This window comes from Aquarana catesbeiana, linkage group LG05, assembly GCF_042186555.1.
Source record: "Aquarana catesbeiana isolate 2022-GZ linkage group LG05, ASM4218655v1, whole genome shotgun sequence".
Taxonomy (NCBI): Eukaryota; Metazoa; Chordata; class Amphibia; order Anura; family Ranidae; genus Aquarana; species Aquarana catesbeiana.
In genome coordinates, this window is record NC_133328.1 from 6,167,402 (window position 1) to 6,192,900 (window position 25,499).

General features: G+C 44.8%; 1 protein-coding gene across 5 annotated transcripts in view; it reads right to left on the bottom strand.

Annotated features, from left to right (window-relative positions):
* Positions 1-25,499, bottom strand: part of LOC141144048 (NACHT, LRR and PYD domains-containing protein 3-like) — a 213,343-nt gene that overhangs the window by 130,186 nt on the left and 57,658 nt on the right. The gene's annotated exons all lie outside the window — the stretch shown is intronic.

Here is a 25,499-nt window from a genome sequence, read left to right on the forward strand (position 1 = left end):
GATGGTGGGGCTAAGGAAGGAGTGGCTGTTGACATGGAGCTGATGGAATAGGCCGCTTTGGCAGCTGCATTGGCAGGCAAACTACTCTGAGCCTGAGTAACAGAGGATCAGAAGGATGAGGAGGGCTTTGTTATCCATTCCACCAACTCTTCTGCGTGTTGTGGCTCAATAACACGGCCAGCTGCAGAAACAAAGGACAAGCATGCCCCACGGCCACGTGCTGAGGATGCACCATGTCCACGACCAGCACTGTCGACTGTAGACACAGAGCCTGCTTGCCCTCTTTTAGTGGCCTGTGAGCGTCTGCCTCTCCTTGTTGGCCTTCCGGACATGCGGTACATTTTTTTTTAGCAAAACCACACTACACTGTATTGTGTACTGTGTACACCACCAGAAAAGTAGTAGCAACTGCACTAAGGGTGCACGGTACTGTGTACACAAACAGAAGTTTAACAACAACTATGAGTGCACTGTATGTATTGTGTACTGTGTACACCACCAGAAAAGTAGTAGCAACTGCACTAGGGGTGCACAGTACTGTGTACACCAACAGAAGTGTAATAACAACTATGGGTGTACAGTATGTATTGTGTACTGTGTACACCACCAGAAAAGTATTAGCAACTGCACTAGGGGTGCACAGTACTCTGTACTGTGTACACCGCCTGAAGTATATTAGTAAAAGTACACCAGGAACGGCCTGCAGTCAGATATAGCTAAACTGTATGCAGTGGATATATATATATATATATATATATATATATATATATATATATATATATATATATATATATATATACACAAGGCTGTCTGTATATATATATATTAAATACACTGCAGCTAACTGTCAACTGTAAAAGTACACCAGGAACGGCTTGCAGTCAGATATAGGCTTGGCTAAACTGTATGCAGTGTATATATATATATATATATATATACACAAGACTTTCTGTATATATGTATTAAATACACTGCAGATAACTGAATAACCTGCCTGCCTGAAGTATATTACATGTATAATGCGATCCCTTGATGAGATTACTGAGGTTTTGTACGTGTCACTAAATTCGATCCAGTCATCATCTGTAAGGGAAATGTCCATAGAGGTCCATTTCGCCTGGGCCTTGCGAAATCTGGGATTAGAGTCATTCATTGGGGCAGCATAGTAAGTGGAAACCAGTTTAGTGGGATCAGGGTGTCTCAGTAGTTTCTCCAATGGGGATAGGGTAGTGGGGTCATCTAGGGAACCAAATTGGACACGAACAGCATGTCTGAGCTGATAGTAATAGAATAGGTAGGAGCGTGGCAGGTCAAAGTCAAGGCATAGCTGATAGAAAGATTTAAAGCCCTGTGCATTGTATAAATGACACAGGTATTTAACCCCCTTGGAGTACCAGCTGTTGGGGTCAGGTATAGAGTACAGTTCCTGTAGATTGGGATTGAACCACAGGGGGTTATAAGGTGATGTCGACCAGGTATGTGTAGATATCTTCGTAACAATGTAACGGAATAATGAAAGAGAGGTGGCTAGTATAGAGGTGCCAGGGCGAGATGGGGCTCGGCCTCTGTAGATAATGTTGTGTAGGGTCTCTAGGGAAGATGCAATAGCTCCCTCCGTAGTAGTACACGCATTCGCTGCTGCTGGGTGTAGCCAGTCATGGATATGTACCAGTTGAGATGCTAGATATTATAGATAAAAGTTAGGAAACGCCAAGCCTGCCAAATGTGTCGGCAACCTTAGCGTCTCAAGAGCTATCCTCGGGGGTTTACCACTCCACAGAAACGCTGTACATATTGCATCTATACATTTAAAAATAGACTTAGGGATTTTGCACGGGAGTTAGCCAGAATATACAACAATTTAGGTAGATAAATCATTTTTAGGGTGTTGGCCCTACCCATAAGGTCCAAAGGCAAGTCTATCCATTGTTTGGTTTGCTCTTACAGTCGAATTAATAAGGGGTCTAAATTATTAATGATGTAGGCAGATCGAGGCATCTGTACTAGAACCCCGAGATACCTAAAAGAGGACACCACCTGTAGTCTGGACTCCTGTTGAATCAGGGGGAATCGCAGCGGAATCCAAAGGAAAAAGATTGGATTTGTCCCAATTCACCTGGAAGCCAGAGTAATCGCCAAATGTATTAATTTCAGATACTAAAGTGTGGAGCGACTCATTCGTGTCAGCCAGGTATACTAGGGTATCGTCCGCATACAGCGAGACCCGCTCCTCTATGGTGGCAATAGGGAGACCCTTAATTGAGGGATAGGAGCGAATGCGTACTGCAAGCGGCTCCATGGCTAGGGCAAACTGCCTGGTGCTCCTAGTGATCGGGGAAAGAGTCAGTAACATGTGAATTAACCCGAATGCAGGCTACTGGGGAGGTATAGAGGAGTCTTATCCATGCTATAACATGGGGGCCAAAGCCATACAGCTGTAACACCTGAAAGAGATATGGCCATTCCACACTGTCAAAGGCTTTACAGGTATTCAGGGATACGATTGCACGAGTGGGGGGCAGTCATGTGAGTACTGAATATTGCGGAACAGTCTCCGGGTATTCATTCTGGTGGACTTGCCAGGTATAAAGCCCCCCTGGTCACTGTTGACCAAGGTCACAACTACAGTATTTAAACGGTTCGCAAACACTTTGACCAGGATTTTAACATCCACATTGATGAGAGATATCGGGCGGTACGAATCACATCTGAGTGGGTCCTTATGGGGTTTCAGTAGATATATGATCAAAGCCTCTCACATGGTGGGGGGAAGGGTTCCACCATCCAGGGCCTTGTTATAAGTATGCAAGAGAAATGGACACAATTGATCTTTAAATTGGGCATACCATTCGGCTGGATAGTCATCTAGGCCTGGGGTCTTATTTATAGGTAGTTCCCTCAGTTGATAGGGAGGGGAGAGATATGTCAGCTAGGTAGTCATTCAGTTGGGATTCAGTGTAGTCAGCTCTGGATGTATATAGGTCCTTGTAGAAGCTTTAAAAAGTTTCCATATTATCCCTCGCTGATTTGGCCTTGTGTAGTAAGGATACGTCAGATAGAAACGGGGGGCGGTCAGGTCTGGTCAGGTAAGAGACGTCCGGCTTTGTTACCATGTTCAAATGATTTCTGGGTAGCATGTAACATATGTTTTTGTGTAAGATCAAGCAAACGGAGTTCATAGTTTCTGCAACTCTGCAGCCATGTGTCTCTCGTGTCAGTAACAGGATAATGTCGCGTACACATAAGCGGACTTTTCGACAGGCTAGGTCCGGCGGACCGGACTCCGTCGGACAATTTGACCGTGTATGGGCTCCAGCTGACTTTTTTTCCAAAAAGTCCAACGGACCTAGAAATAAAACATTTTTTAAATCTTTCCGACAGACTCGAGTCCGGTCGAAAAGTCCGCTTGTCTGTATGCTAGTCCGACGGACAAAAACCGACGCTAGGGCAGCTATTGGCTACTGGCTATGAACTTCCTTATTTTAGTCCGGTCATACGTCATCATGTACTTTGGTTGATCGTGTGTAGGCAAGTCCGTTCATTCGAAAGTCCGTCGTAAAGTCCGTCGTAAAGTCCGCCGAAAAGTCCGCTGGACCTAGTACGTCGAAAAGTCCGCCCGTGTGTATGCGGCATTAGAGGCATAGGCGGACTCCACTTGCACCATGACTGTTTCTAATTCATCAGTAAGTTGTCGGTTATTTTTGCATATAACACCAGTGATGGACATAAAGGTACCCTGTAATGTAGTTTTAAAGGCCTCCCATTCTGTGGAGGAATCCACTGTGCCCAGATTGTCTCTCCAATAGCCCAAAATGCCCTTTCTACATTCCCCCTGCACCACCTCGTCCTCCAGCCAGTAAGAATTCAAGTGCCAAATTGTAGGGCCCAAACCAGGGAGGAGGAGGAGGTCCACAGAGAGAGGAGCGTGATCCGAAATCCCCCTGTGCAAATAGGAAACAGCAGAGACAATGGGAAGGGTGTCCGTCGTGGCAAACGCCAGATCAATTTGAGACATGGTGTGGAAAGAGTCCAAGTGGCAGGAATACTGGAACACATCCAGATGTTTCCAGCGCCATACCTTCGTGAGACCATGAACCTGTGTCCAGTCTACAAATGAGGGGAAGGGCCTACCACCACCCCCCCCAAGCGGTCCATAGCAGGATCTAAAATGGCATTAAAGTTACCCACATAAAGTAGGGGGCCTGGGGGTCTGGACAGCAGCTGGAGGGACAATTTGGACAGTACCTCCACTGAAAATGGGGGAGCAATATAATTGTTAACAAGGGTGAATGTCACAGAGGAAATTTGTAATGCGAGTACAATAAATCGGGGTCTGTTTTATCTTGTATAATTTCAGCGGGGAGAGATTTGGCCAGCAGAATAGAGACCCCCCTAGAATAATTCGTGTGAGTAGCATGATAATATTGGGCCAACCATGGGCGTTTGAGGGCTCTCACCTTAGTGCCAGTAAGGTGAATTTCTTGGAGGCATTATGATATGGGAGAGACGATTTTTTAAAACTGAAAAGACCAGGGACCGCTTTTGGGGTGCATTCAAACCTCTAGTGTTCCATGAGATTATCCATAAGGGCTTTGCCATGGTAAAGTAGACAGTACAAAATAATCACAGAAGAGCATGAATACAATCACATGTATAACCTGAGAGGTCGTGCCACCTAGAACATATTCAAATATGCATACATTACAATGTGTTGATCTACCGCTAGGGTAGTAAGAGCCATAAAGGTAATGAACATGAAAAAACAATATTCTGCCATTGGCAGCACCCATAAAAAAATACAAAAGGTAAAAAAAGAAGAAAAAAACGTAAAAAAAAAAAAAAAAACTTAAAGAAAAAAGAAAAAAAAAAGGAGTCCAACAGAAAACCCATGCCACCTACCCCGTTCGGCCATCCCAAACACAGCAAGCCTTGGATCCCTAAACCTTGAAAGCCTCCCGGTCAAAAAAAAAAACTGTCAGTGGAGGTCAGAACTGTTCCTTGGCCGTGTCACTAACCGGTGAGGGGGTAATGTGGAATCCAGTGGGGCTCTCAACAGAAAGCATGAATGATATAAAGATCTCCTGGTCCAGGATACAGAACCATTGTTGATGTAGGGGAAGTCAAATGCCACCCAGACTCTCTGCAGATCAGGAGGTACAATATTCAGGCCAGGTAAAGAATAACTCTGAGAGAGAAGGCCGTGTGCAGTGGTAAAGTGCACCCTGCTAATGTGCAGGAGGGGGGGCCAGGATTATCACGGGGCAGAAAGGCAACATGGTGAAAGAGGCAGATACAAATGTTGTAGCCTAGGCACAAATATGTAGAAATCCCTGGATCTGTAGTAATGGGGCAGAAGGCAATTTCAAGGCGCTAATGCTGCTGTCAGTCACCCCTGCGTCTGGGCAGATTTTCGTAACGGTCATTCAGCTGCGCCATGGCTTCCTTGGGGCTGGTGTAGAAGTGGGCCTTACCATCATGAATGACACGCAGCTTGGCGGGGAAAAGCATAGCATATGGTAGGCCTTCAGCACGCAGGCGGGACTTCACTGCTGCAAAGGAGATGCGTTGGCGCTGGACTTCGCCTGTGAAATCAGAATAGACCGAGATGGTATTGCCATTGAACTTAAGTGGTCCTTTTTCTCTTGCCAGGCGTAGAATTGCCACCTTGTCCTGGAAGTTAAGGATTAGTGCGATAAGGGAGCGTAGGGGAGTTCCCACTGGGGGTGGACGAGGGGGGTGCGGTGTGCACGTTCGATGACATATGAGAATGAGGGTGCATCAGTGCCAAAGATGGTCCACAGCCAGGAGTACAGAAACTTTTCTGGGTGTGAGCCTTCTGCTCATTCAGGAAACCCGACAAAACTGAGATTGTTCCTGCGCAAACGATTCTCCAAATCATTGATTTTGGCGCAAAGGGTCGCCCTTACACTGGTAGTATCACGCACATTAACTGACAAGGGGTGCACAGTATCTTCTAGGGAACTAATACGTTCCTCCATGTCCCCGGTTCTATCACGTAGGTTCTGGACATCCTGCTGCAGGAGGGAGAAGTCCATACGTATAGAAGCAATCTGTGTGGGGAGTGAGGCCTTACAGTTCTGTATAGCCAGCATGATAATGGACAGTGTATGCTCATTAGGGGGAGAATCTATGTCCTGGCTGCCTTCATCATGTTGCTGGGAGTCCTGGGACAATAGGGGGTCTATTTGGGTAAGAAAGATAGCAGTAGTTGAGACACTCACCCCTGTAGCATAGCTCTGGTCAGCAGAGGAGGATGACTGCAGCATGTCTGCCTGCCCTGCATGTGTCCCGGCGCCATCTTGCCTCCGGAACTGAGCGAGTTGTTCCGCCGCGGATCGGGGCCAGGGCGGCTTATATTTCACCATGTCAGCCAGCCTGATGGGTTCCTACAGCTGTGGGGAAGGATTTGGCACCTTCAGCGAGGAGATAGGACACAGGATAAGGGTAGGATGGGTGTTGAGAGCAGGAGCGGTGTTTCTATGCGGCCGCTCACTCCACCATCAAGCCACGCCCAATGCCATATATTTCATTTCATTGTGTTACTGCAAGTTTAACGCTGTATATTTGATTGTGTTACTGCAAGTTTTACGCCATATAGTTCTGTGCGTTACTGCACGTTTGATGCAGTATATTGCAGTATATTATAGTGTATCAGTGGAGTGTGTCTGCGTAGTGAATGCTCAAATTAAAGTGCACCAAACACCAATTTCCATTGATTAACCACTTGATATCCGTGCTATGGCCGAATGATGGCCATAGCGCGGACCTCATATGACGGCCTCCCCTGTGCACGCGCTCGGCACGCGCCACACAAGGCGCCCGCCGGGCGCGCTGGGATCACCGAGTCACTGAGACTCGGGTGATCACCGATCCAAGTAAGGGGCAGGTCCCGGCCCCTTACCATGTGATCAGCTGTCAGCCAATGACAGCTGATCACATGATGTAAACTAAGATCGGTAATCGGCATTTTTTTCTACTCACGCTGACAGCGTGAGTAGAGAAAAAAGACGATCACCAGCTCGGATGCGAGGGACATTGGTCCCAAAGTGGAAGAGGCACATCTGCTTCATCTGTGCCCACATAACAATGCCCACAGTGCCACCTAACAATGCCCACAGTGCCACCTATCAGTGCCCACAAGTGCCACCTATCAATGCCCACAAGTGCCACCTGTCAGTGCCCACAAGTGCCAGCTATCAATGCCCACCAGTAGTGCCAATCAGTGCCACTTAGCAGTGCTGCCTATCAGTGTAGCTGATAGTGCCCATTATTACCACCCATTAGTGTCCATCACTGCCACCCATCAGTGCCCATCAGTGCCGCCTCATCAGCGTACATCATTGAAGGAGAAAAATTACTTGTTTTACATTTTTTATAACAAAATATAAAATTTTTTTTTTTTTTTAAATTCAGTTATTTTACATTTTTTTTAATATAAAAACTGCAGAGGTGATCAAATACCACCAAAAGAAAGCTCTATTTGTGGGGAAAAAATGATATAAATTTCATTTGGGTACAGTGTTGTATGGCCGCGCAATTGTCATTCAAAGTGCGTCAGCGCTGAAAGCTGAAAATTGGTCTGGATAGGAGGGGGGTTTAAGTGCCCAGTAAGCAAGTGGTTAAAGTGCATCCACGTACACATTTACACATCTTTATTACATTTTGTTAATAAGCACCCCCCATCATGTCTGGGAAGACAGCAAGGAGTGGCAGACATTCCCATGGCACTGTAAGGCGGCCAGCAGTGTATGTGTCCACAGGCAAAGGTGGACGTGGTCAGTCCTCAGGCAAGGCATCATTTCCTCTGTTTAGTGATGTTGTCCGTGCTATCCAGCCACAACATGCAGAGGAGGTGGTGGACTGGCTTACTAAACCGTTCTCATCCTCCTCATCCTCTGTTACACAAGCAGAGACAAGTGTGCAGTCGCCTGCAGCTGCCAGAGTGGCTAAACCTGCCTCCTTGTCCACAGATATTCCTGCCATAGCCCCAGCATTATGCATGGAGGAGTCAGCTGAGTTGTTTGAACACAGCATCAGCCACTTCCTTCTTGACGATGCACAGCCATTACTTGATTCAGATGTTGTTTCTGAGGTTGAGGAAGGCAGGAACATGAACCTACAGAGAGGGGAGAAAGCTGGTACACAAATTGGCATTCATGTTCCCCCAGCCGCAGCGTATTGACAAGTTGTCTCCAGTGGAAATGAGGATGGAGGAGATGATGATGAGGTCACTGACTCGATTTGGGTGCCGGATAGAGCAGAGGAGGGGTGAGGTACAATCCCAACGAGGCAGCCACCATGGAATAGTAGAGTAGACATGTGTAGTTTGTTTTGTTCCGAATTGAACCTCAAATGTATTTTCATTTTTTGGAAATTTGGATGTATCCGAATTTCCGAATTACAAGAGTACAGAATTTAAACAAATCCGAAATAATGGAAAAAAATTTGGACAAATTTTGAATTAGAATAATTTTCGAATCGTTTTCGAATACTTTTCTAATTCAAATCGTTTTCAAATACTTTTCGAATTTCCAAAGAAAATTAAAAAAATAGAAAATAAAGGAATAGAATAGAAAAAAAAATAATATCATAGAAGAGAATATAACAGAGAATAAAAGAATATAATATAATAGAGTAAAACAGAACAAAATAGAATTGAAAACAAAAGAACAGAATAAACTAGAACATAATAGAAACAAATAGAATAGAATAGCATAGAAAGAATATAACCATCTTTTGAAATTCTAATTTCAAATAGAATATATTTGAATTTGAATACATAAGAAAAGAACAGAATAGAAAATAAAAAAATAAAAAAATAAAATAGAAAGAATATAACCATTTCCCAAAATTCAAATAGAATCAATTTGAATAGAATAGAAAAGAATAGCTTAGAATAGGAAGATGATTATATTCATTCTATTCTGTTTTTTTTTCTATACTATTGTGTTATTTTCTATTCTATTCTACTCTATTCTTTTCTATTCTTCTCTAATTCGAATTGATTCTATTTGAATTTTGGAAAATGGTTATAGTATTTCCATTTTATTCTATTCTATTGTTTTTTTAATCCTATTCTTTTCTATTCTTTTCGAATTTCAGAAGATGGTTATAATCTTTCTATGCTTTTTTTATTCTATTCTATTTATTTCTATTCTATTCTGTTCCATTCTATTCTTTTATTTTCTATCCTATTTTGTTCTGTTTTACGCTATTATATTATATTCTTTTATTTTCTGTCATATTCTTTTCTATTCTATTCCTTTATTTTCTATTCTATTTTTTATCTTTGGAAACTGGAAAATTATTCAAATTCAAAAACGATACGAATTCGAAAACTATTAGAATTTGAAAACTATTCGAAATTGATTCAAAAACTTTTTGAAACAATCCAAATTCGAATTCGAAAATACAAATCAATTTGAATACGAATAAACGAAACGAATTACGAAAATGAATTAAACGGAATTAACAAATTTAACTAGAGGAATTTATGCAAATAACAAATCGAAACAAAACAAAGCAAATTTTTTGGGTTCTGCACATGTCTAGAGTAGAGAGCAGCCACTCTATTGCTTTGTTTTGTTTCGATTTGTTATTTGCATAAATTCCTCTAGTTAAATTTGTTAATTCCGTTTAATTCATTTTCGGAATTCGTTTCGTTTATTCGTATTCAAATTGAATTTTCAGAATGTGCTGTACCACAATGGCAGGTTCCCAGTCGCTATTTCTTTTCACGTAAGGCCATTCCATCTCTCTACCATCACATGGAAGACAATATTGTGGCATCGTTGGGCAAGGCAGTCAGCCGCAAAGTCCACATTACTGCTGACACGTGGTCCATTTTGTTCACGGCACATTGGATAACTCTGCTTGGAACTCTGAAGGATGCATGGCCTGTTGGGGGTACTTGAGGACAGGGTTAAGAACCACTGGTCTAGGGGAAAGGAACCACACTGGAGCAGAGATTCTTGCAGCTCTGCAGGAACAGGCCCAGAGGTGGTTCACGCCACGCCAGCTGGAGCCAGGAATGGTGGTGTGCGATAATGGCACAAACATCCTGTCTGACCTTAGACAGGCATAGTTGACACATGTGCCATGCCTGTCTAAGGTCAGACAGGATGTTTTCTATTCTATTTTTTTATCTTTGGAAATTGGAAAATTTCCAGCACAGCAAAGCATTCTGGGAAGACGAGAGGGCAATGCAGGGATGCGATGTGTGTATAATGACCTCTAGTGGGCAAGGCAGGGATTGTCCTCAATTTGGTGGTGCAGCGTTTCCTAAATAGGTACCCAGGGTTGGAAGATCTGCTAAAGCAGGCCAGAAGAGTCTGTAGCCATTTCAGGTGGTCATACACAGCCAGTGCTCGGTTGGCTGAAATTCAGTGGGAATTTCACCTGCCCATGAATCGCCTGATTTGTGACATGCCCACCAGGTGGGAACTCGACTTTGGCAATGCTGCAGTGGCTGTACATGCAGCAGAGGGCTGTCAATGACTACCTGTGTGAGTATGGCACACGACAGGCTCAGGCTGGCTTGCTTTTTTTCCCCACGCCAATGGCTGCTCATAAAAGGATGCATGCACTGTACTGTTATCATTTGAGGAGGCCACAAGGATGGTGAGCTGTGACAGTGCATGCATCAGTGACACAATCCCTGTTGTGTTGCTGCACATGAGAGACATCTGTGTGGTGGCTCTCTAGGGATTTAGAATATATGAGAATATTATCGAGATAAACCACCACACATTGCTGAAACATATCTCGGAGGACATAGTTGATGAATTCCTGAACAACTGCAGGAGCGTTGCAAAGACCAAACGGCATTACAAGGTATTTGTAATGTCCTGTCCTGGTATTAAATGCAGTTTTACCATTCGTTGCCTTCCTTGATCCTCACGTGATTGTTTGCCCCTCTCAGTTCAAGCTTCATGAAAACCGCTGCCCCCTTGAGGCGGTCAAATATTAATCAACGGAATTGGGTAGGTGTTCTTAATCGTGATGCGATTGAGACCCCTATAATCAATACAAGGTCTCAGTTCACCACCACTTCTTTTTCACAAAGAAGAAGCCAACACCAGCAGGAGATGAGAATTTGCTAATCAACCCTCGTGAAAGTGTGTCGGTAACATTGTCCTCCATGGCTTTATCCTCCAAGACAGACAAAGGGTAAACCTGATCACGAGGGGGCATAGCACCAGGTTGAAGGTCAATTGCACAATCATACGACCGGTGTGGAGGCAAACTACCGGCAATGGCAAGTGGAGTGGCACAATGCTGCAGTGAAATCTAGTGCTTTGGCACAAAGGCACTGTCTATGAACAGGTCTGCAGCCCCAGAGTCGACTAGGGCCTGTGTATCGATGGACAACTCAGACCATGAAAGGGTAACCAGAACTAGAGGCTTATCCTTCAGGATAACTGGGGATGTAACAACGCCACCTAAGGTCTGTCCCCTACAGGACCTCAGGTGCAAGCATTTCCCAGACGGGTAGGACAAGACTTCAAAAAGTGACCTGCCTGGCCACAATAAAGGCACAATCTCTCCCTCCTAAAGGTCTTCTCATCCACAGAGACCATGAGAAAAAGCCACCATGAGGGCCTCATTTTTCCAAGCAACCTCTGCTGCCAGAGGATGGAATTTAATGGCGTAATTGGCAACAGTTCTCCTACTCTGTTTGATGGACATGAGGCTCTTGGCAGAAGAAGTGGAGTTTGCTGGAACATCAAACACCCTTTTAAAGGAAGCCACAAACTCGGGATAACTCAGGACTAGGGATGAGCCGAACACCCCCCCGGTTCGCACCAGAACATGCGAACAGGCAAAAAATTTGTGCGAATATACGAACACTGTTAAAGTCTATGGGACACGAACATGAAAAATGAAAAGTGCTCATTTTAAATTTTTTCTACGCAAGTTATTGCCATAAAAAGTGTATGGGAACCAGGGTCCTGCCCCAGGGGACATGTATCAATGCAAAAAGTTTTAAAAACGGCCATTTTTTCAGGAGCAGTGATTTTCATAATGCTTAAAGTGAACCAATAAAAATGAAATATTCCTTTAAAGGGGTTGTAAACCCTCATGGTTTTTCACCTTAATGCATTCCATGCATTAAGGTGAAAAACCCTCTGTAGTGCTGCAGCCCCCCAGTGACCCCATTTTACTTACCTGAACCCGGTTTTCTTCTCCCCAGGGATGAGCACACCAGCTCTAGTTGGTGTCTCGTGTCCTGATTGGATAGATCTATAGCAGCGCAGCCATTGGCAACTGCTGCTGTCAATCAAATCCAATGACGTGGGGGACGAGGCCAAGTCCTGCTTTCTGTGTCAATAGACGCAGAAGCAAGACTCCGGAGCGCGCCCAAACAGGTGTCCTGAAGGAGAGCGCTTCTCTGACGGGGCATTCGAAATGGGTAGGAGCTACTAGCGCTGCTGAGGGACCCCAGAAGAGGAGGATCAGGGCCACTCTGTGCAAAACTAACTGAACAGTGGAGGTAAGTATGGCAAAAAAAAACAAAACACAAGGGTTTAGTAACCCTTTAAATATCATGCTTTGGGTCCCCTTAGTCTGCCCGTAAAGTGGCGCATCTTTCTAATGTGTTTACTGTGCCGCAGCAAAATTATATTTCTAAAGCAAAAAATTTAATTTAAACTTGCTCGCGGTTGTTGCCGGGTCCCAACAATATAGATAAAAATCTAGGAAAAAACCCTTCAGGACTGGGAAGGATATTAGGGGGAACTCCACACCAAAATTAAAAAAAAAAAAACAGCGGACCCCCCCCCCAAAATCCACACCAGGCCCTTCAGGTCTGAACTCCACGCAAAAATGAAAAAAATTGCGTGGGGTCCCCCCAAAATCCATACCAGACCCTTATCCGAGCATGCAGCCTGGAGGACAGGATAGGGGGGGCAAGTGAGCACCCCCCTCCTGAACCATACCATGCCACATGCCCTCAACATGGAAAAGGTGCTTTGGGGACAAGGGCCTCATCCCCACAACCCTTGCCCGGTGGTTGTGGGGGTCTGCGGGCGGGGGCTTATCGTAATATGGAAGCCCTCTTTAACAAGGGGCCCCCAGATCCCGACTCCCCCCATGTGAATGAGTATCGGGTACATTGTACCCCTAGCCATTCATCAAAAAAAGTGTCAAAAAGTAAAAAACACAAAAGACAGTTTTTGACAATTCCTTTAAAAAAGAAAAAAAAAAGTTTCCTGCGATATCCTTCTTCAATCACGGCGCCAACTGACCCGTAAAATAGAAAAAAAAAGCTCCGCCACGATGGGAGGCGTCCCGCTCACTGACCCCGGCCCCCTCTTATGGCACATGATGTCAGAAGGGGCATGTCAGAAGGGGCAGGGTCACTCAGTTACATCACCGGGTGGCCCCGTCCTTGCCTATATAACAGCTGTCATTGTGAAAAGACATCAGTCGGCGGGACGCCTCCCATGGAGGCGGAGATTTTTTTTCTATTTTTCGGGTCCGTCGGCGCTGTGAATGAAGATGGATAGATATCGCGTGACAGTTTTTAATTTTTTTTTTAATAAAGGAATTGTCAAAAACTGCCTTTTGTGGTATTTACTTTATGACACTTTTTTTTGGTGAATGGGTAGGGGTACAATGTATCCCTACCCATTCACATGGGGGGGGTCCCACCCGCAGACCCCCACTACCACCGAGCAAGGGTTGTGGGAATGAGGACCCCACAGCACCCTCCCCATGTTAAGGGCAAGCAGCCTGGTATGGTTCAGGAGGGAGGCACTCGCTCATCCCCCCTTTCCTGGCCTGCCAGGCTGCTTGCTTAGATAAGGGTTTGGTACAGATTTTGGGGAGGACCCCCACACCATTTTTTTTTCAATTTTGGTGCGGGGTTTCCCTTAAAATCCATACCAGACCTGAAGGACATGGTATGGATTTTGGGGGGACCCCCACGCCATTTTTTTAAATATTGGCATGGAGTTCCCCTTAAAATCCATACTAGACCTGAAGGGCCTGCTATGGATTTTGGGGGGAGCCCCACGCTATTTTTTTTTTTTTAATTGTTGCAGGGTTCCCCTTAACCACTTCAATACATTGTTTTATATATACTACACTGCCTCCACTGACTGAATATAGAGTGTACACTGAATATCTAGTCTACACTAAATGCAGAGCATCTATCTATCTATATATATATATATATATATATATAATTGTTTATTTATTAAATACACTGCCTGCACGCCACTAACCTGCCTGCCTAATCTAGCTCAATCTATTTAAATCCACAAAGTATACACACCCGCTATGTAAGCAGCCTTATATAGTGTGGAGCGTGGACTTCGTCCCCTTGAGCCATGATTGGCCAAAGGCAGGAAATGATAACCAGGTGAGCCACTGTGGAACGATGAGTACAGCCAATAAACCGACAGCTGAGCAACCTGAGCACAGAGAAGGAAGGGCTGAGAGCCCAGCCCTGGCACACAGCTTCAGCTGACTGGGCCACCACTGACAGCTTCCTTCTGGGTTTGGACCGAACCTAAGCTCATACAGACATATTAATTTTGTAAGTGATTATTCACTAATAGTAATCACCTCCAACGTACTCCTAAAAAGGTTGACAGAAAGTTCAATGAAACGCGTAGAGTCTTTCCTAACTTAATTTCCACCATGACGCGTATGAACACAATACTATAAAATATGGGATTATTATTATTATTGAAAAAAAAAAATGGTATTAGTGGAAGGATAACGCTATACACATGGTGGGAAATGGGCCAGGAGGTTTAATTGTATAATTATTTTAAGAGTAAGTTTAAACTTGTTTTTTAAAATTAATTTTGTAAAATAAGATTATGTTTTAATTAAGTATGCAAGAGTGTGGACTGGCATCATAAAAATCCCTGTTGAAAAAAGTGTTGCATTTGGGAATCATTTGTTTTTGGGGATGTTGGTACTCATGATGATATTAAAAGAGAAGTATGGGGTTGGGTTTTTTTCCAGTATCATACTTATCTAGGTGGATGCAGCATTGGTCCAATGCTGTATCTGTCCCTCGGCGCCTCTACATTGAGAACTGAGCAATCGAACACCGCTGATCGCTTGGTTCTCACAGCTCCCCAAGCAGAGAGCTGCTGACTGTCAAAGTAACCGGATTACCCCACCCCCTCTGATGACACATGACGTCAGAAGGGGCGGGGTCACTCGGTTACGTGACCAGGCGGCCCCGCCCTTGCCTATAAAACAGCTGTCACAGCCAAGAGACAGCAGTCGGAGGAAGCCCTCCCATCAAGGCGGAGGGTTTTTTTTTCCTATTTTACGGTCCTTTTTTTGGCGTGATTGCAGATGGATGGACATCGCGGGACACTTTTTTTTTTTTTAATAAAGGAATTGTCAAAAACTGTCTATTGTGGTTTTTACTTTTTGACACTTTTTTGGTGAATGGGTAGGGGGTACCCGATACCCATTCATATGGGGGGGGGCAGGATCTGGGGCCCCCTTGTTAAAGGGGGCTTCCAGTTTCCAATAAGCAACCCACCCGCAGACTCCCAGAACCACCAGGCCAGGGTTGTGGGGACAAGGCCCTTGTCCCCATCAACATGGGGACAAGGTGCTTTGGGGGGGACCCCAAAGCACCCTCTACATGTTGAGGGCATGTGGCCTGGTATGGTTCAGGAGAGGGGGTGCTCGTTTGTCCCCTCACTTTCCTGGCCTGCCAGGTTGCTTGCTTGGATAAGGGTTTGATATAGATTTCGGGGGGAACCCCACACCAATTTTTTTTTAAATGTTGGCTTGGAGTTCCCCTTAAAATCTATGCCAGACCCAAAGGTCCTGGTTTGGATTTTGAGGGGGCACGCTGTTTTTTTTTTTTTTTTGGCGTGGCGTTTCCCTTTAAAATCTATAACAGACCAAAAGGGCCTGGTATGGACTGGGGGGGGGACCCAAACCTATTTTTTTTACTTAATTCTGTGATAGGGTTCCCCTTAACCACTTTAATACACTATATTATATACAGTACACTGCACTATATACCCTGCACTATATTATATATACTACACTGACTGCACTATATACTCTGAATTGCAGTATATATACTATATGGGCTGCACTATATACTCTGCAGAAAAATTGGGCGTTAAGTGTTGGTGGTGCCAGAACACTGTAACCCCTCACAGTTACTCTTTTTTTTTTTTTAAATGATTTTTATTGAGTTTTGCATGTTATACATAGAGTACAGTGTTACACCGTTATGTTGTACCATATTACATTAACATAGGTATATCTATTTTATTTAGACAGTCTAAACTCCAATATGTTATTAAGGTAATGGTCTCATGAGGCGTATTAATATCATTATTGTAGTTATAGCTGAATAACATGTTATCCATATGCGGATATAATATTGCTAGAAGTTTAACGTATAAGAAAATAATAACATAAAGGGAGGGAAGGTAGGAGGGAGGGAGGGAGGGAGGGAGGGAGGAGGGAAGGGAGTAGGGGAGGGAGGGGAAAAGGTAGAAGGAGGTTCATCCATGGTCTGATCTCATGTGGACATAGTGGAAGCATCTAGATTTTGAATAGTTCATGTAATATTTGTTAAAGTCAGTTACCTTTAAACCAGGTTGTCCAAATTTTCCAATTTTTATCAAACTTTTCTTTCTGACCATTCTTAATGGCTATAAGAGATTCATAAACGTAATGTGTCTGGGTGTCTGTGAGGACTTCGGATACATTTGGAGCTCTGTCTGCCTTCCAATGTTTGGCTATTAGTGTTCTAGCAGCTAGGAGAATATGTGTGATTACAGTTTTGAATTCAGGAGGGAAATTTTCAATACCCACATTTAAAATTGCCAAGCTTGGTTTGGGGCGGGTCAGAATTCCCGTAATGTTAGAAATAAACCGGAAGACAGAGTTCCAAAAGCTAGTTAGGTGCCTACAGGACCAGAACATATGTAATAGGTTACCTATGGAGCCACATTTTCTCCAGCATAGTGGGGAGCCATTGTTTCCAAATTTTGAAATCCTGAGAGGTGTAAGATACCAGCGTAATGTAATTTTCTGGGAGAGTTCCCAGTGGTTGACACATTTTGAAGCTTTATAGAGTGATCTGAATGCGGACTGCCACTGTGAGTTCGCAATGTGTATGTTCAGATCTGTTTCCCATTTCTGGAAAGGTTGAGATTTGATAAAATCTAATTTACTTTGAAAAATATTGTAGAACAGAGAAATACCTTTTGGGGGGGTAGGTTTCGAAGTGAGATATTTCCATGCCTCTTTAGGTAAGTATATATGGTATGATTTAATAGAGCGTAGGAGATGAGCTACTTGGTTGTATTTATATTGATCTGTAGGGCATAGATTATATTGGTCCTGCAGTGTGGTGAAGGGGATAAGGGAGTTATTGGAATATAAATCCGTGATAACTTTTATACCTCTATTGTGCCATTCTCCCATGTTAAGATTGGGGATGGCTTGAGAGATAATTGCTATGGGTATAGGGATTTCCTGGAGTTGGGATGGCGTGATTGGGTTTTTACATAGGTCTCTCCACGCAGATAATGATGCTTGGAGGGTGAGTGGGAGGGTGTGTAGTGGGTGGGGTTTCCAGACATCGAAAAGTAGGAAAGATTGTAGGTTGTTAGAGGGAATCAGAGTTCTTTCAATTCCACACCATAGGTTGTCAGATGTTGGGTCAAACCATTCTTTAAGTTGTGTAAGAACTGCAGCACGATAATAGTCCCTAATGTCTACCAGTCCCATCCCTCCCGCTCTTCTATGTTTGACCAGGAGGAGTTTAGAGCATCTTGGTCTCTTAGATTGCCAGATGTATCTGGAAAGTAGCGAATTTAAGGCTTTGATATGTGTGTTGTGTATTGGGACAGCTAATGTTCGGAATATGTATAGTATTTGGGGTAAGATTAACATTTTGAATGAGGCAAGACGGCCCGACCAGGTTAGTTCTATTTTGGCTAGTCTATTTGTTTCTTTGGTGAGTTTATTAAGTAAAGAGGAGTAGTTGGTTTCTGCTAGGTCATTTGGGTTTTTGGTCAATGTAAGACCTAGGTAGGTGATGCTCGTCTTGCTCCATGTATAGGGGAAGGATGTCTGAAGTTCGGATTTTAAGGAGGGGGTTATTCCTAAATCTAGTATAATTGATTTTGTAAAATTGACTTTATAATATGAGATGTTGCTAAACTCGTTTAGGGTATTGTGTGCATGGCTTAATGATATTTTGGGTTGAGAGAGGAATAAGATGATGTCATCTGCAAATAGGTTTATGTTGTGTGATTTGCCTTGTATGGAGAAGCCTAAGATTTTCGGATGTGTTCTTATTCTTTCTGCAAGGGGTTCTATCAGTAGGTTGAAAATTGAGGGGGAGAGAGGACAGCCCTGTCTAGTCCCGTTTGATATGTTGAAGGTGTCAGATAGTAAATTAGATGTAAAGACTTGTGCACAGGGAGAAGAATACAATGCCCGTATAGCAGATAGTATGGGGCCAGCGAACCCGTATTTTTGCAGGGTTTGGTTCATGTAACCCCAGTGTATCCTGTCGAACGCCTTCTCCGCATCCAAAGAGAGGAGCAGAGAAGGCGTCCGACACGACCCGGCATGTTGTATTATGTTGATGACCCTTCTGGTAGCATCGGCCGGTTGTCTTCCTGCCGTGAAGCCAGATTGGTCGGGTTTTATAAGAAGTGGGAGGATTGGAAGCAGTCTGTGGGCCAATATTTTTGCATAAAGCTTAACATCAGTGTTAAGTAATGATATTGGCCTGAAGTTGGCCGGGGAGGTAGGCTCCTTACCAGGCTTTGGGATAGTTACTACATATGCTTTAAGCATTTCTGGGGGAAACGAGGCAGAGGACACCGCAGCAGAGTATACTGTCTGTAAAGTTGGGGCTAGTATGGATTGGAATGTCTTATAATACCCATTAGGGAGACCATCTGGGCCTGGAGATTTACCCAGGGGGAGCGATCGTATCCCCCTTTGGATCTCAGACTCGGTTATGGGGGCGTTAAGGGTCTCAAGTTGTGTATGAGATAGAGAAGGAAGATTGAGTTGTGCTAGAAAAGCCTGAATTTTCTCCTCAGTTGGTTGTGGAGTATCAGGGTCTGTTTTCAGGTTGTATAGCGTAGAGTAGTATTCAGCAAAGGAGTTTGCTATGTCTTTGGGATTGTAGATGTTGCATTTAGTGATGGGGTGTGTCAAGAAAGGTATTTTGGACTTGGTTCTAGCTATCTTGAGCCTCTGGGCCAAGAATTTGCCTGCACGGTTGCCCGATGAGTAGTGTGACATTCTAAGGTATTGTATGTGTTTGTCATATCTTTCGATCAATAGGAGTCTGAGATCCAAACGGAGCTGGGACAACTTTTGGGCATTGTGAGGGGTGGGGTTTTGTTTGTTTGCTGTCTCCAGCTCTTTGATATCATTGATTAGTGAATTTAGTTTTTGCGTCCTCTGCCTCTTCTCCCTTGCACTTATCTGAAGCATCAACCCTCTAACAAACGCTTTATGGGCGCACCACAATACTGCCGGATCCGATACCGAACCAGTATTGGCTTCAAAAAATTCAGTTAGGTTTTTACTTAAATTTTTAACATGTTGTGGCATTTGAAGAACACGTGTGTTGGCTCTCCATATATATGCCGGGCTTGGAGTGTGCCCCTCCACCACCGTGATCGATACAGGAGCATGGTCAGACCATGTGATGTCATGTATGGTGGAGGAGGACACTGCCTGCAATAACATTTTATCAACCATAATCAAATCTATTCTGGAATATGAATTATGTCTAGCAGAATGAAAGGTGTAGTCCTTCTCATTTGCATGTTGGCAGCGCCATACATCGAATATATTTTCCGAATGTAGTAGAGGCTGAAGTGAAGGAGGAGGACGTTTGGCCTTGGAGGTAGTGTCCAAAGAGTGGTCAGGTGCTATGTTGTGGTCTCCACAGACAATCAGAGATCCCTGTTGAACGGTAGAAATTTTACGGTAGAGTCTCCTCAGGAAACGGAGTTGGTGAGAGTTAGGAGCATATAGATTAGCGATGGTAAAGGGTTTGTTATTAAGCTTTCCTATGAGTATTATATATCTTCCGGCTGGGTCTACGTGTGTTTCCAATAGATGAAAGGCTATAGAGTCTCTAATAGCGATAAGGACTCCTTTTTGTTTCGAAGGAGCTGAGGCAAGAAAAACATGAGGAAATTGCTGGTGTTGAAAATGTGGGGTATTACCAGTGGCAAAGTGTGTCTCTTGAAGGCATAAGACATCTGCTTGGAGCTTTATTGCTTCTTTCCATACAGAAGCTCTCTTGGCCGGGTGGTTGAGACCATTTACATTAAATGTAATTATTTTAAGCGCCATTTAGAGTAGTATAGGGGGTGGTGTGTGTAGTACCTTGGTCTCTTTGGAGTAGTCCATCCTGTTTCGATGAGTCGGCGTTGGTTGGGTTGGTTGTTACTTCCTGGGTTCACTTTGATGAGGATGTCCACTTGGAGCTCAGACCAGTAGAGGGAGAGAGAGATCAGAGTAGGGGAAAAAATAAAAGGTAATTGTAAAAAAAAACAGGTATTGCAAAATAACTGTGTGGTTGAACTTGCATCTGGGGGCACTACATATGCCCATATTTCAAGCGGAGGGGAACTTTGTTACATGCTCCAGGCTTTAGCAGGAACCTTGGTGCGGTGAAGTAGAGTTAGGTTTTATATTTGGGTGTTTTTGAGTTGTTTCGTTTGGTGCTGCTCTTTCTGGACACTGTTTGCCATTCGTACTGAGTGTCGAGTTTAGCAGGGGGTGAAGGGCCCTCTGAGGGGCGATCAGGTAGTATGTCTAGTGATCGGAGCAATTTGAGTCCCTCCTCCACGTTTGTGATTATCGTATTGTTACCATCATGGGTAACTGTTATTTTCACGGGGTATCCCCACCGATATGGTATATCGTGGTTGCGGAGAGCTTTAGTCACCGGCAATAAGGCTTTTCGTTTTTGCATGGTAAATTGTGAGAGGTCTGCGAACAGTTGGAGATGTGCGAACCTTTCTGGGGGTTGTTGGTTTTTACGGAACGCAGACATGAGTTGTTCCTTGGTCTGGTAAAAGTGCACTCGCATCAGCACGTCCCTGGGTATGTTGTCAGGGAGGTGTGCTGGTTTTGGGAGTCTGTGAATGCGGTCTATATAGATTTCATTATCTGGGATGTTAGGTAAGAAGGTTTGGATTAGATCCTGTGCATATTGCTGGAGTTGTGGGGGAAGAACATTTTCAGGGACCCCTCTAATCTTAATGTTGTTTCTTCTTGACCTGTCTTCAAGGTCGGCGACCTTTGACCTAAGCCATGTGATCTCATCAGACTGGTCATTATGGGCGTCAATCAGAGTATTGTGAGATGCTGCAAAATCCCCCACTTTCTCTTCTATGTGATCAACTCTACCCCCTATAGCTCCTAGTTCAGATTTAAAGTTGTGTACACACTGCATCATATCTGTATGCATAGAGCTGCGTAGGGAGACAAGCATATCTTTTAAGGTGGTGTCTGATACAGGCTTACCCGTTGTTGGGAAGGCTGTGAACGGGTCCACCAGCTCCCTTGTGTCCTCCATGGTGTCCGGGGTCATGCTGCCTTGCTGAGTGTCCTCCGCCAACCGAGGTTTGGACTTTGCTGGGCTGCGGGACATGGGTGTGGAGGCACCAGGAGAGCTGTGCTTAGAGCCTGTTTGTGAGCCCGGGCTGGAGATCGCAGACCGCGCGCTGCCTGTGGGGGAAGGAGGATCTCGCATGGCGCCGGCGCCATCTTGGAGAAGGCCGCGGTTTTTCATCTGGAAGAAATCCGGTAATTTCTTCAGCTGATCGTTGTCCTTTTTCCTGCGGGTCATCTTGCGGTAGTTGCAGGGCTTTTAGGCTCGTTTTTAAGGTTGAGCAGGGTCGTTGTGTCGTCCCCAAGGCTTCGGTTCCTGTAGCTGGAGCGGAGCTGTGGGTTTAAGCGTCCATTCAGCTGCGCGGTAGCCACGCCCCCCCCCCTCACAGTTACTCTTGTTGGGCGCAGGAGCGGGCCCTGCTGTTAAATATTATTTAAATAATTGTTATTACATGCCCCAGGCAAACAGGTGCAGAAAAATTGGGCCTTGGGTGTTGGTGGTGCCAGAACACTGTAACCTCTCACAGTTGCTCTTGTTGGGTGCAGGAACGGGCCCTGCTGTAAACAATTATTTTAAAAATTGAAATTACATGTCGTGTTAAACAAATACAGAAAGATTGGGCCTTGAGTGTTGGTGGTGCCCTAAACCAAGAATATTGTTGGAAGCTAGCATCATCAAGATTCAGGAATAGGATAGGCACTTAGGCAGCATAGGCAGTCTTCAAGGAATCTTAGATCCCTAGCAAATTCAATCAGTTACATCAGCATCAGGGGCTTGATTAATACTGATCCAGGACTGATTCATTTATATAAATGTGAGCCTATCAATAGAGTTTGTGAACAGGTGCACTCTTTGATCCGTTACAAACCCTCCAGCAGCACTGAATGTCCGTTCAAAAGCACGCTGGATGCCGGACAGGCCAGTAGCTCGATTGCATATTGAGCAAGCTCTGGCCAGTGGCTCTGTTGGAAAGGTCTCCAAGTCTGCTCTTGCCCCTAGATTTTCCTGCACCATACAATGCAGATGCCAGCGATGGTTGCTTGAACTTATCAGCTCTTGGTGCTGAGGACTGAAAAATTGTTTAAAGGCATCAGTCAGCCGGCCACCTTCTCTACCATTCCTCCTCTGACTGAACGAAGCCTCAGAAACATGTTGTCCAGCACCAGGAAATGGTAACCTCCCAGGGTCTGAAAAGGCGTTACACAAACTTTTCTTCAAGGCCTCTTGAAGATGTTTCATCCTCTGCTCCCTCTGCGAAGGCAGGATGAGTTCTGCAAATTTACCCTTGTAACGTGGATCAAGAAGGGTTGTCAGCCAGTAATAATCCCTCTCCTTGATTATACGTATGCTAGGGTCCTTTCACAGGCTTTGCAGAATCAGGGAGTTCATGCAGTATAAGTTTGCAGAGGCATGAGATTCTGAGTCCTCTGGGTCACCGAGGATGACATTGTCAGGCACCTTCTCCGAGCCATGTAAAAACTCCTTGGGTTCCTGGGGACTGAAAACCATCCCTTGAAGATTGCTGCATGTTATCCTCTACATCTATGCTGACACAATCCTCCTCCTCTTCTTCCTGTTTGGCAGCCCCACAGGAATGCTATCTGCATAAAAGGGGCCTTGAGTGGAAAGGAAGTCCTCCTCTTCCTCTCGCTGCCTCAAGTGCCCTGTCCATGATTCCACGAAGTGTGTGCTCCAGCAGGAAGACTACAGGGACAGTGTCACTGATGCATGCATTGTCATTGCTCACCATCCTTGTGGCCTCCTCAAATGGTGACAGGACAGTGCATACATCCTTGATCAGTAGCCACTGGCTTGGGGAAAAGAAGCCAAGCTCCCCTAAGCCTCTCCTGGTGCCATACTCACACAGGTACTCATTCATGGCCCTCTGCTGTGTGTGCAGCCGTTGCAGCATTGCCAATGTTGAGTTCCACCTGGTGGCCATGTCACAAATGAGGCAGTTGGTGGACAGGTTAAATTCCTGTTGAATGTCAGCCAGCCAAGCACTGGCATTGTATGACCGGCAGAAATGACCACAGACTTTTCTGGCCTTCCCTTAGAATATTTGGTAAGCCTGGGTACCTGGTCAAGAAATGCTGCACCACCAAATTGAGGACGTGTGCCAAGCATGGGGCATGTGTCAAGTGTCCCTGTCGGAGGGCAGAGAGAAGGTTGGTGCCATTGTCGCATACAACCATTTCTGGCTCAAGCTGCCGTGGCGTCAACCACCTGGCGTCAACCCCACAGAGCTGACAGAATCTCTGCCCCAGTGTGGCCTCCTGTCCCCCTAGACAGACCAACTGAAGCACCACATGGCATCTTTTAGCCTGACTGCTTGTGTAGCCCCTTGAATGCTTAGGGAGCACTGCTGGTTCAGAGGACAATTCTGCAGAAGAGGCCACAGAGGAAGAAGAAGAGGGGGGAGCAGGGAGATGTGGCAGAATCACTACCAGATTTTTGGAGGCGTGGTGGCAGGACTAGCTACAACATTGAACCCTGTCCTGCATCCTTCCCAGCTGCCAGCAGAGTTACCCAGTGCGCGGTGAAGGAAAGGTAACGTCCCTGTCCATGCCTGCTGGACCATGAGTCAGCGGCAATATGAACCTTGCTGCTGACCGCCCTGTCCAACAAGGCCAAAACATTGCCTTCCACATGATGGTAGAGAGCTGGAATGGCCTTATGTGAAAATACATTTCTTTTTGGAACATGCCACTGTGGTACAGCACATTCCACAAATTCACGATAGGGGGAAGAGTCTATCAGCTGAAAAGGCAGCATTTGTAGTGCTAGCAATTTTAACAGGCTAGCATTTAGACATTGAGCATGTGGATGGCTGGGACCGAATTTCTTTTTACCGTTCAGCAACTGGGGTAGGGAAATTTGCCTGCTGAAATCAAATGGTGGTTTACTGGTAGCAGATTGGCTGCAAGTACTTGTAGCACCCATTGCTATACCTTCATTCTTCTCGGTGCAGGTTTTTGAGAGGACTGGAGTTATAGTAGGGGTTGAGATCATAGATGAGAAGCAAGGAAAAGTCCGCCTTGTTTTATGATGTGGGTCATTCAGATGCTGTTGCAAACGAACTGCATGGCAGGTCGTCATATGTCTTGTCAAGCATGTGGTGCCCAAGCAGGAGCTGTTCTGGCCATGCTTGATCCGCTGTATTTGATTTTGTGCATTAGCCACTGGGGGGGCACGTGCACGCCGCCGGAGGTGCGTTTGTGCTTATTGGCCACAGGGGGAGCTAAGCAACGGGTCCGGCCACCTGAGATCGCTCCCCAGAGAGATAGAACGGCGGTCTGCCGATGTAAACTGACCGCTGTTCTGTCAGGCATGGACACTGATCTTGTGTTCCTGCTGATCAATAATACAGATCACTGTGTCCATGCAGTGAGCCAATCCCCCCCCCCACAGTAAGAAAGCGCAAACAGGGAACACATTTAACCCTTTGATCGCCCCTGATGTTAACCTCTTCCCTGCCAGTCTCATTAGTACAGTGACAGTGCATATTTTTAGCACTGATCACTGTGATAATGTCACTGGTTCCCAAAAAAGTGTCAAAAATGTCAGTTAGGTGTCCGATCTGTCTGCCACAATATCACAGTCCCCCTAAAAATCGCTGATCCCTGCCATTCCAAGTAAAAAATAAAAATAAAATAAAAAGTCCATAAATCCATCCCATAGTTTGTAGATGCAATAACTTTTGCGCAAACTAATCGATATACGATTACTGGGATTTTTTTTACCAAAAATATGTAGCTGAATACACATTGGCCTAAATTAATGAAGAAAATTGATTTTTTTTGTTTTATAGCAGTAAAAAACATTGTCTTTTTTTTTTCAAAATTTTTGGTCTTTTTTTGTTTATAGCGCA